The sequence below is a fragment of the Podarcis muralis genome, chromosome 15, assembly GCF_964188315.1.
Source record: "Podarcis muralis chromosome 15, rPodMur119.hap1.1, whole genome shotgun sequence".
Lineage (NCBI taxonomy): Eukaryota > Metazoa > Chordata > Lepidosauria > Squamata > Lacertidae > Podarcis > Podarcis muralis.
The window spans coordinates 38,273,809-38,285,304 of record NC_135669.1 but is presented as its reverse complement, the minus strand read 5'-3'; the positions used below and the strand labels follow the sequence as shown (position 1 = coordinate 38,285,304).

At 45.5% G+C, this 11,496-nt stretch overlaps 1 non-coding gene across 1 annotated transcript; it reads right to left on the bottom strand.

Annotated features, from left to right (window-relative positions):
- Positions 1 to 10,569: 10,569 nt before the first annotated feature.
- Positions 10,570 to 10,643, bottom strand: TRNAR-CCU (transfer RNA arginine (anticodon CCU)). The gene has a single exon. It is a non-coding gene; the product is annotated as a tRNA-Arg (tRNA).
- Between the last annotated feature and the right edge of the window lie 853 nt (positions 10,644 to 11,496).

Sequence of the window (11,496 nt, the reverse complement as noted above, 5' to 3'; positions counted from 1 at the left end):
AAATGGCAGCAGAAATGCCATACAGCCTCATCATATTTCTGTGAATGAGGGTGGATGTTTGAGATGGGGCAGTCCTCTAATTGAAGTTCTGTCCGTCCAAGTATCATTTCAAGACAAGTACCCTAAGAAGTTTCCCTAAGTTTCCCAGTAGTGATGTATGGAAGTGAGAGCTGGACCATAAAGAAAGCTGGTCGCCGAAGAACTGATGTTTTTGAATTATGGTGCTGGAGGAGACTCTTGAGAGTCCCATGGACTGCAAGAAGATCAAACCTATCCATTCTGAAGGAAATCAGCCCTGAGTGCTCACTGGAAGGACAGATCCTGAAGCTGAGGCTCCAATACTTTGGCCACCTCATGAGAAGAGAAGACTCCCTGGAAAAGACCCTGATGTTGGGAAAGATGGAGGGCACAAGGAGAAGGAGACGATAGAGGATGAGATGGCTGGACAGTGTTCTCGAAGCTACAAACATGAGTTTGACCAAACTGCGGGAGGCAGTGGAAAACAGGAGTGCCTGGCGTGCTCTGGTTCATGGGGTCACGAAGAGTCGGACACGACTAAACAACAACAACACCCTAAGAAGGGGTGGGGTGCTGAAGAATATAAGAGGTGTGCTAGATCAAAGCTGTTCTAGTCCAGCACTCTGTTCTCATGGTGCCCAACCAGATACAACTGGAAAGCCTGGATCTGCCTAACATCACCCTCCCCTTTGGGGTCCTTTGTTGTTGTTGTTTAGTCGTTTAGTCGTGTTCGACTCTTCGTGACCCCATGGACCAGAGCACGCCAGGCACCTCTGTCCTCCACTACCTCCCGCAGTTTGGTCAAACTCATGCTGGTAACCTCGAAAACACTATCCAACCATCTTGTCCTCTGTCGCTCCCTTCTCCTTGTGCCCTCCATCTTTCCCAGCATCAGGGTCTTCTCCAGGGAGTCTTCTCTTCTCATGAGGTGGCCAAAGTACTGGAGCCTCAGCTTCACGATCTGTCCTTCCAGTGAGCACTCAGGGCTGATTTCCTTAAGAATGGATGCGTTTGATCTTCTTGCAGTCCATGGGACTCTCAAGAGTCTTCTCCAGCACCATAATTCAAAAGCATCAATTCTTCGGCGATCAGCCTTCTTTATGGTCCAGCTCTCACTTCCATACATCACTACTGGGAAAACCATGGCTTTAACTATACGGACCTTTGTTGGCAAGGTGATGTCTCTACTTCTCAAGATGCTGTCTAGGCCTGTCATTGCCCTTCTCCCAAGAAGCAGGCGTCTTTTAATTTCGTGGCTGCTGTCACCATCTGCAGTGATCATGGAGCCCAAGAAAGTAAAATCTCTCACTGCCTCAATTTCTTCCCCTTCTATTTGCCAGGAGGTGATGGGACCAGTGGCCATGATCTTCGTTTTTTTGATGTTGAGCTTCAGACCATATTTTGCGCTCTCCTCTTTCACCCTCATTAAAAGGTTCTTTAATTCCTCCTCACTTTCTGCCATCAAGGTTGTGTCATCTGCATATCTGAGGTTGTTGATATTTCTTCCGGCAATCTTAATTCCAGCTTGGGATTCATCCAGCCCAGCCTTTCGCATGATGTATTCTGCATACAAATTAAATAAGCAGGGAGACAAAATGCAGCCTTGTCGTACTCCTTTCCCAATTTTGAACCAATCAGTTGTTCCATATCCAGTTCTAACTGTAGCTTCTTGTCCCACATAGAGATTTCTCAGGAGACAGATGAGGTGATCAGGCAGTCCCATTTCTTTAAGAACTTGCCATAGTTTGCTGTGGTCGACACAGTCAAAGGCTTTTGCATAGTCAATGAAGCAGAAGTAGATGTCTTTCTGGAACTCTCTAGCTTTCTCCATAATCCAGCGCATGTTTGCAATTTGGTCTCTGGTTCCTCTGCCTCTTCTAAATCCAGCTTGCACTTCTGGGAGTTCTCGATCCACATAATGCTTGAGCCTTCCTTGTAGAATTCTTAGCAATTGTTATTCAGAGGCACACTGTTGTGTACTGAAGTTCTCACCCTGGGCCAGCAGGGGGATACTGTAGATAGTTTTCACTCAGGTCCACATATGCAAATAAGGAATTGAAAGTGATGTTCAGTGATTGGATAGTTACAGAAAGTTGTTACTGTTGCCTTGTAGTTGAGTTCTATATAAGCAGGTTGGCTGAACCCTTCAGTTCAGTTCTGTTCTGGCCTGTGAATAAACAAGAGCTGTTTGAAGAATCGCTGTGATATGTTCACCCATGACTTAACACACACTGCCTCTGACCAGTGGAGGCGCATTGCAGCCATTGTGACTAGCATGGACAGCACCGGGGGGGCAGGGGGGAAGCACTCCCCAAACAAAGAGCATGCGTCCCCATTTGCCCCCCCCCCCCCAGTGTTGGACTCACCCGCCAACATTTCTCCTATTAAAATAGGGACGTCCTATTCCATAAGAATTTTTTTATTATTTCCAGCCCATCTATTTGACTGAGTTGGCCCGGCCACTCTGGGCGGCTTCCAGCATATATAAAAACATAATGAAACACTGAACATTAAAAAATACTTCCCTATACAGGGCTGCCTTCAGACGTCTTTTAAAGGTTGTATGGTTACTTATCTCCTTGGCTCAGGGGTCGCATGACTCCATACACTTCAACATTTCTCTGATGGTAAAATAGAGACATCCTAAGGAAAAAACACTGGAGGAGACTTGAGAGTCTCATGGACTGCAAGAAAATCAAACCTATCCATTCTTCAGGAAATCAGCCCTGAGTGCTCACTGGAAGGACAGATCGTGAAGCTGAGGCTCCAATACTTTGGCCACCTCATGAGAAGAGAAGACTCCCTGGAAAAGACCCTGATGTTGGGACAGATGGAGGGCACAAGGAGAAGGGGACGACAGAGGACGAGATGGTTGGATAGTGTTCTCGAAGCTACCAGCATGAGTTTGACCAAACTGTAGGAGGCAGTGGAAGACAGGAGTGCCTGGCGTGCTCTGGTCCATGGGGTCACGAAGAGTCGGACATGACTAAACGACTAAACAACAACAAGGAAAAAGCGGGACCTTCCAGGATCAAATCAGAAACCAGGATGGCTTCTGTAAATCCAGGACTGTCGCTGGAAAATAGAGAGTCTGCTGGACTCCTGTCATTAACATATACCATTACTTCTCTTTCAGAGATCTTAACTTGGGGATCACAACTTGCTCTCCTGGAAATATACTTTGCCCCTTCTTCTGTGTTGCTGCCCCAAAATTTGTTTCTGGTGCCTTATCCTCCATAACTTTTTCTCATCTCTTTTTAAAGCCATCCAAGGACAGTAGGATAACTACACAAGACGAGCCAGGTAACTTTTATGAATGAATGAATGAATGGGAAAGGGACCGTTCATTCATTTTGCACGATTTCTCAGCTGTGACTCAGTGTGGCAAATCACAGCCTTTGTGCTTTGTGTGGGAGCCTTGCATCTTAATGTGGCAATTACCTTTCCAATTAGTGTTTTGTAGTGCAAAAGGAGGCACGGAGGTGTGCATTCGCAAGCCTCTGTGGTGTGACTGCGGCACAGCCATAACAAAGAAATCCTTCCTGCCCTGGGGAGCACCTTTCCTTAGAAAGCGGCATATTAGTTGTTTTGGTTAGTTAAGGCCCCTGTAGGACATTTCCTGCTTTAAGGCTGAATGATCACCCCAGGCCCTGCATCTCCACTGCGTAGCAGAACACACGCCAGGGGGGAAATAAGGAAGAATGGCATATGGATACAGATAGTTACACATTTCTGAGCAGTGAGAAACTCCAGGGGTTCAAAGTGTTCTTTTGGGGTTCGGTTTCCTTGGAGTGAAGGTCAGCGGAGACTGTGATGTATTTAGGATACAGGCAACTCCCCATTTACGCACATTCAAGGCACATGCTTTTTTCTGTTTCCTGGATGTTGTCACCAGCTCTGCTCCTGGATTTGATCTCGGTTCAGAAGAGTCCTTCGGATGAGATACTGCTCCATATCAACAGAAAGGCTGCCAGAACCGCCACTGGCATCAGCTGAAGCGTTAAGAACTGTAACTTTAGGGACTTGTACTTGAGTTTGCTTTTCCCTCCTCCCTCCTCTTCCTTTTTCCTCATGTGTCATGCCTTTTTTTCTTTTATTTTTTTTAAGATTGCGAGCCTGAGAGCAAGAACCGTCTTAGAATTGATAGTTTTGGAAGATGCTCTCAGAGTGCTCTTTTAGCTCCTTTAGTGGTGTAAATGCTGTAAATAGATAAATACATTTCCAAGCTATGCCCTCTCTGGATTTTAGAGGGAGCTGTGGCCAACTCTCTCTTTGTTTTACTTCCCAAGAGATCTGTTTTGGGGCCTGAGACTGAAACTGTTAAGTTGTGGGTGAACATATCAGACGACACAACGATTCTTCAAACAGCTCTTGTTTATTCACAGGCCAGAACAGAACTGAACTGAAGGGTTCAGTCAGCCTGCTTATATAGAGCTCCAGTACAACGTTCCTGTAACAACTTTCTAAAACTATCCAATCACTGAACATCACTTTCGATCCCTTATTTGCATAACTATCTACAGTATCCCCCTGCTGGCCCAGGGTGAGAACTTCAGTACGCAACAGAAACAGTGAGTGGGCTTCTCAGAAAACAACAAGGAAAACATGAAGGCAGGCAGACTCAGGCTGCATTCACACAATACATGTCAAGTACACATCCCTTGTCCAAGGGTGCTGGAAATGATAGTTCCATTAAGGATAAACTACCATTCCCAGGATCCTTTGGGGAGAGTGCTTTAAACGTATGGTGCCATTTTGAACCCAGTAATGCCAATCAGATTGGGGTCAGCACTATGGCCAAATCTGTTGTTCCATCTTTTCGATTTAAGCCCTGTATTCCCACCGCTGGAAAATCCTCAGCAAATTATACAAGGATCTCCAGTTACCAAGGGTGGATTTTGGAGTTGTTGTGGGGGTTTTTTATATAGTAAAAAATGCAATTGCAGGCTAAGCACTGCTCACTTTACACAAATGCCTCTGGTACTGCAGCGGACTTCAAAGGACGTATATGTCATTAGAAATTGCGCAGTTCAAAGGGGGGAAAGTGAGCTGTGCAGCACAAGGCAGCTGTCAGGAGAGGCAAAATAGGTCTCTCTCTTGCTCCCTCTCTCGTGTGTGTGTGTGTGTGTGTGTGTGTGTGTGTGTGTGTGTGTATCCTCCGCCGCAAAGCTTTACTTGCTGAATTTTTCATTCATTTTAAGAATGCCTCTCAGGCCTTGTTGGCAAACCATGTTCCTGTTATTATTCATAAAGGAACATCTTGGGTTTTCGGCGGTTGGGGAGAGATGGCTCATTATCACCACAAAGCAATGGTGCAGCCCTGTATGTGAATGCTTCTGGGAGGGCAGCAACTCTCACTGAGGTAACCCTGCCCTACAAACAACAACAACAATATGCAAAATGACATTCTTACACATTTGGCAGAGAAACATACTATTTCAAGCCAGGGCTGGCTCAGGACATTTTGCTGCCGGAGGCAAAACAGAAAATTCCGTCCCACCACGGCCTCCCCCTCGTCCGTCTCTGCTGCGTTCCTGTCGCCACCCACCCGCCAAAAAGCTCAGGAGTTGGATCTGCTGCCCCTCCCAGCTGCCCTGAGCCCGTTTGCTGCCTTGTTGAAGGTTGGCGGTTTGAATCCCTGTGACGGGGTGAGCTCCCGTTGCTCAGTCCCTGCTCCTGCCAATCTAGCAGTTCAAAAGCACAAAGTGCAAGTAGATAAATAGGTACCGCTCCAGTGGGAAGGTAAACGGCATTTCCATGCGCTGCTCTGGTTCGCCAGAAGCAGCTTAGTCATGCTGGCCACATGACCCGGAAGCTGTACGCCGGCTCCCTCGGCCAGTAAAGCGAGATGAGCGCTGCAACCCCAGAGTCAGTCACGACTGGACCTAATGGTCAGGGGTCCCTTTACCTTTACCTTACACTGCCGAGTGAAACCTTGGGGGAGGCCCCAGCCCCCTCATTAAAAATCTGTGGGTGCTCAGGCACCCAAGACCTCGCATAGTCAGCGCCTATGCAAGAAATATATTTCCAATAACTTGTGTGAAGTACTTGAGTACTTGGGTACTTGAACCGTGCATGATGGACAAGCGCATGTCTGGATCTCAGATTTCCCACCTGACACCACACCTTTTCTAGGACATACCTATGGTGTTTTGATGATGCTGTGCGAAATGCATTATGGGAAATCGTGGTAACTCCTCAGAACCCATGTGCCCTTTGTTCTGGGCTTTTTCTTCCTTGTTTTGCTTGGAACCTTGCTGCAGCAATAAATGATCAGGCTTCCTAGCCACTGTTTTGCTTCAAATTTGCCTGGATGAGGTCTTCTTGCTTGAACCGGACAGATTCTGAAAATACAGGGCTAGACCGTAGCAAAGCTGGGAAATGATTTAATAATTTATTATTTATACCCCACCCATCTGGCTGGGTTTCCCCAGCCACTCTGGGCGGCTCCCAACAGTTTAAAAACAGAATAAAACATCAAATATTTAAACTTCCCTAAACTGTACCCCAATATTTTGTCCCTTTCATAAGGTACTTCCTTTGCCAAAAGCGAAAAACCAAAAAAGACTCAACACCAAAGATTAAAAACAGGATAATTAGTAGAAAGTCCTTGGGCACTTTCTGCATGTTAATGCATGCAGTCTATTTTGAATAAACCGCAAACTTGTGGGTGCAGTATGGAGAACTGAACTGAACTTCAGTTGCCAGCCTGAGGTTGGAACAATGAGAATAGGGGAGAAATAGAAACTGGTGGATTCACAGATCGCTAGAAAATGGGGAAAGGATGCTGGGTGTTATGGGCCACGGTTTGGAGGAGGATGTGGCTCCCAACCACTGCTGATCTGACACCAGACTTTTGGGTGGGAAGGTTAAACGTCACGCCCTGGGCACCCACTGTTGTGGGGCCACGCCTGCTTCCTTGTATATAATGCTGTTTTTTAGAGTTTAAATTCTAGAGAGCCTTGACAGGAAGGTGGCATATAAATCCAAAAAATCCAATAAATAAATATCCACACTTTACACCAACGGTTGCATTTTATACACATTGCTTAGCTGGAGAATTGCACCGAAACATTTGGGAAAGCACATGTGTGCTTTTCAAGGTTGGCTGTGTTTCAATTCAGACATCGTTATGGAAAAGGTGAGCTGGGTAGATTTGCCTTTAAAGGCAAACTGAACCAAATTTCTCCCCATCCTTAATCTTCTTGCTGGCCGAGGGCAGAAAGGACACATTCCTGCTCATTTTCTCATTATTCAAGTAAGATTTTGTCCGCTGCTCATTCCGTACTAAAGCCTCTTTCCAACTGACAAAGGGGGGCAGTGATTAGAAAGCCAAACATAAAATAAAAATAAATCATAGTTGCCATGGTACAGGTGATCTCGAAGCTGCAAACATGAGTCTGACCAAACTGCGGGAGGCAGTAGTAGACAGGAGTGCCTGGCGTGCTCTGGTCCATGGGGTCACGAAGAGCCGGACACGACTAAACGACTAAACAACAACAAGGTGATCATGACCGCCTGAAAAGGTTTCCTTCGCAAGCAGAGCAGCCTAGGTGACTAACAACTATATTATAAAGGAAGCTATAGGGCACGGACAGCCAACATGGGTCCTGCCAAATGTCATCGGACTACAACTCCCATCGTGCTTCTCCATTGGCCATGCTGGCAGCAAAGGTGTCTCTTCAGAGTTCAGGGGAGTAGGTGCAGGCTCTCTAAAGACTGCAACTCCATGTGATACGGACCAGAGAAGGGATACATTTCCTCCTCGGGTCAATAGGTTAGCAGCACAGCATCTGCCTTGCAAGCAGAAGGTCACAGGTTCAATCCCAGGCATCTCCAGGTAAGGCTGGTTTCCTGCCTGTAACCCTGGAGAGCTGCTGTCAATCAGTATAGAAAACACTGAACTACATGGATCAATGAGTCTGAGTCAGCATAAGACAGTTTCCTGTTCTCATGAGGACTCTCCTTCCGAGGATTCCTCGGACGTTCCAAATGTCCGAGGAATCGGACTGCAGCTCCCCTCATGCTGCCTGGGGTGGTATACAAATTTAATAAAATCATTTAAAAACCACAATTTTTTAGGTAATTGATTTTATTCTCGTTTTATTATTAGGATTCATTTTTGGATAACTTTTTTTGTAAAAAAATATAATGCACTTACTACTTTTCTAATAAACTGTCTTACATTTTAGAAGGAAAAGCACTTTGTCAATACAGTACTAAAGCTGTGTTGCAATGTTTGCATTCTGCCACTAGGTGTCACTATAGGTCGTAGTTGCACAACTAATACAGCAAGCAATGCCTTTTTATTTTAAAAAACCAGCAACAAGGAGGGAGACAATCATCGCTTGTAAACAGCTAAGTCTGGGATGCTCAATTTAAATTCCCCACAATGCCCTAGGACTATGCTGCATTAAGCAAATTGGGGCATTGTTGAAAATTTAAAATGATGGGTGGTTTCCCAGACTCAGCCACAGGTGCCACTTAACTTTACTGCTAGGGCAACAGAAAGCACTGGTGAGCCCCACAAGGACATTTTGACCCCTGGAACCTGGTGCTGATACTGTCTGGTGATTCTAGAGAGAAAGCTGCCTTAGCAACAGCCCAAACCTTTTTAGCATTCTTGAAATCATTGGTTGCTCAACGGCAGAAAAATAAACCTATTTGGCTCCTTTACCAATAGAAAGAAGAAAACTAAATTTGCATTTCCTAACCTATATATCAGCAGGCTACACAGAGATGCAATATTCTCTCCCTCCCTCACCCCCCCCCAATCTAAGCAATTTAGCTGCAAATCTCTGCCACCCAACTTGCTAAAAGAGCACTCACCATTTTTCACTCTCCGCGCTTACTAAAAATCTGAAATAATCATGGCAATTAGAGATAATTACAGTTATTTTGAAATAGGAATTTGAGTTGGATTCCGACTCGGCATCCAAGAGAGAGAGAAAGGAGAGGGGGGAAAAGAAAAGGAAGGGGGAAGAAAACCTGAGGAGTGCTGCCCCATTTATCATGCAAACCACTCACTCCTTTAGTTGATGATTTGCCAGATCTTTCTGTTTAAGGATTCTCTGTATAAATTACCGGATGAGAGACAAGTGCAGCAGAAGCTGGCTGCCTGCTGTTGCTTAGCATAGCATGCGGGTTAGTTCTGCAAAAAAGGAAAAAGGCAAAAGCTTGGATTAAAAAATGCAGAGTCATAGAATGGTGCTTGCCACCTCTCTCGCAGCTGCATGCACCTTGTATTAATGTGTTATTTACTAAAGGAAGAGCGCTGCCATATGCTTGCCTTTCACTAAAGCAATACAAAGGACTGTATGCAATCAGCACACAAACACAAAAATATTGAAAGCCTGGGCAAGAGTACCCAAAAAGACTGTGGGCGCTGTCTTAAATGTGTGCACATCACAAACCTATTGTTGGAAGATTGGGTGCAACTCAGTTTGCAGGAGGAGGTTTTTTGCACGAGTTAAGGCAGATAGAGATAGGGACCTCAAGATTCCCAGACTAAACCCTGCATCTTTAACCTCTTGAGCCAGCCTCAGCCTGGCGAAACCCAGCCAGATGGAGGGGGGGGGGAATAAATAATAATACTATTATTATTATTATGATTAACCTCGCTGTTTCTCCCATGTTAGACAGATGTTCTCATATTGTGCTCCGCTTACAAGCTGCACCTCCTTCTCATACTTCTCTCTGCCTTGTTCTTCTCTAGACTAGAGCATAGCTGTCAACTTTCAGATTTGAAAATAAGGGATCAGCAGCCTCACCTGTCCTGGGGATATCTAACAATCCGGGATAGCAGCGGGAAACAGTGCTGGAATAAGGGAATTTCCCGCAAAAAAAGGGAAGGTTGACAGCTATGGACTAGAGCCAAAACACTTTCCTACAGTACGTATTTCCTGCAATAAACACAGTGCCAGATTTACTGAGGTGTGAGTGGTTCCCACGAATTGGGTGCCAAGCCGATGGGTACAAAATTGAGAAGCTCCATAATTGAGAAGATCCATTTGGGGGCACCAAATTTTGGGCACACTCAGGGCACCATATTATGAAGGATTCCCAAAGTCCGTGCCTGATAAGCAACTTTTTTTATTTTCTTGCCTACAATCACCTGTGTTGTGTGATTGCAACAGGTAAAGTCTGCTTTCAAACGGAGATTCACTAGTTTAAACGCTGGTCACTCTGCACACAGGTTTCTATAGGTAATAGGCTCTGTTATCCTATTGCATATGGAGATCCATGTTGGCCTTAGCACTCTTTTCCCAAGCCAGGCTTTGGAGCATTTGCAATCTGGATCCTGGCAAGGGGTAGAATTCTATTGCACTGTCATTAACCAATGGCAAGGGCAGGGGAAATGTGGCACAGTCCAGACATTAAGACTACAACTCCCATCATCCTTAACCCTTGGCCATGCTGATAAGGGTTGAACTCCAACAACATGTCGAGGGCCGCAGGTTCCTGATCCCTGAGTGATGAGATCATAGAATCATAGAGTTGGTAGTGACCACGAAGACCATTTACTCTAACCCCCTGCAATGCAGGACTCTTTTGCCCAACGTGGGGCTCAAACCCACAGCCCTGAGATTAGGAGTCTCATGCTCTACCAACTGAGCTACCGAGGATGGTTGCTTTTTCATACAAAGAAGAAGAAGAAACACCTCCAAACGTATCTCATGAAAGCCTTTAATTAAGGTAAATTGGCTTGTCAGGAGGAGGAAGAGGAAAACAGTTCCTCTCCATTTTTGTTTTTTTGCTGTAATTGACTGGTAATATTGTTTGCTGGATTTTGTAATAACTCATCTGGTTGGCATAATAATAAGGCCCTCACATGCACACGTCTAAAACACTGCAGTTGCTATATTTAACGTTCTTACCACAGTCCCTACTTGCTTATAATAAGGAAATCTGGTAGTTAAGAGCAGAAGAATTTCCTCCCTGAGTCAGACTTTGGTCCATCTCATTCAGCATCCTGTTTCCAAAATACCGTATTTTTTGCTCTATAAGACTCACTTTTCCCCTCCTAAAAAGTAAGGGGAAATGTGTGTGCATCTTATGGAGCGAATGCAGGCTGCGCAGCTATCCCAGAAGCCAGAACAGCAAGAGGGATTGCTGCTTTCACTGCATAGCAATCCCTCTTGCTGTTCTGGCTTCTGAGATTCAGAATTTTTTTTCTTCTTGTTTTCCTCCTCCAAAAACTAGGTGCGTCTTGTGGTCTGTTGCGTCTTATAGAGCGAAAAATACGGTGGGTTTCCTCCTGGTGGAATAATAGCCTAGAGACCCCATACATCCTCCAAGGAGGGACACTTGCCTTCCCCTGGAGAATCATTCAGAGCGCGATAAGAGTCTTCTGGATCAGGCCAATGACCCATCTAGTCCAACCAGGTATCCCTACAGTGGCCAACCAGATGATTATGGGAAGCCCCAAAGCAACAGTATTCTCCCAACTTGTAATTCCCAGCAACTCATATTCAGAAG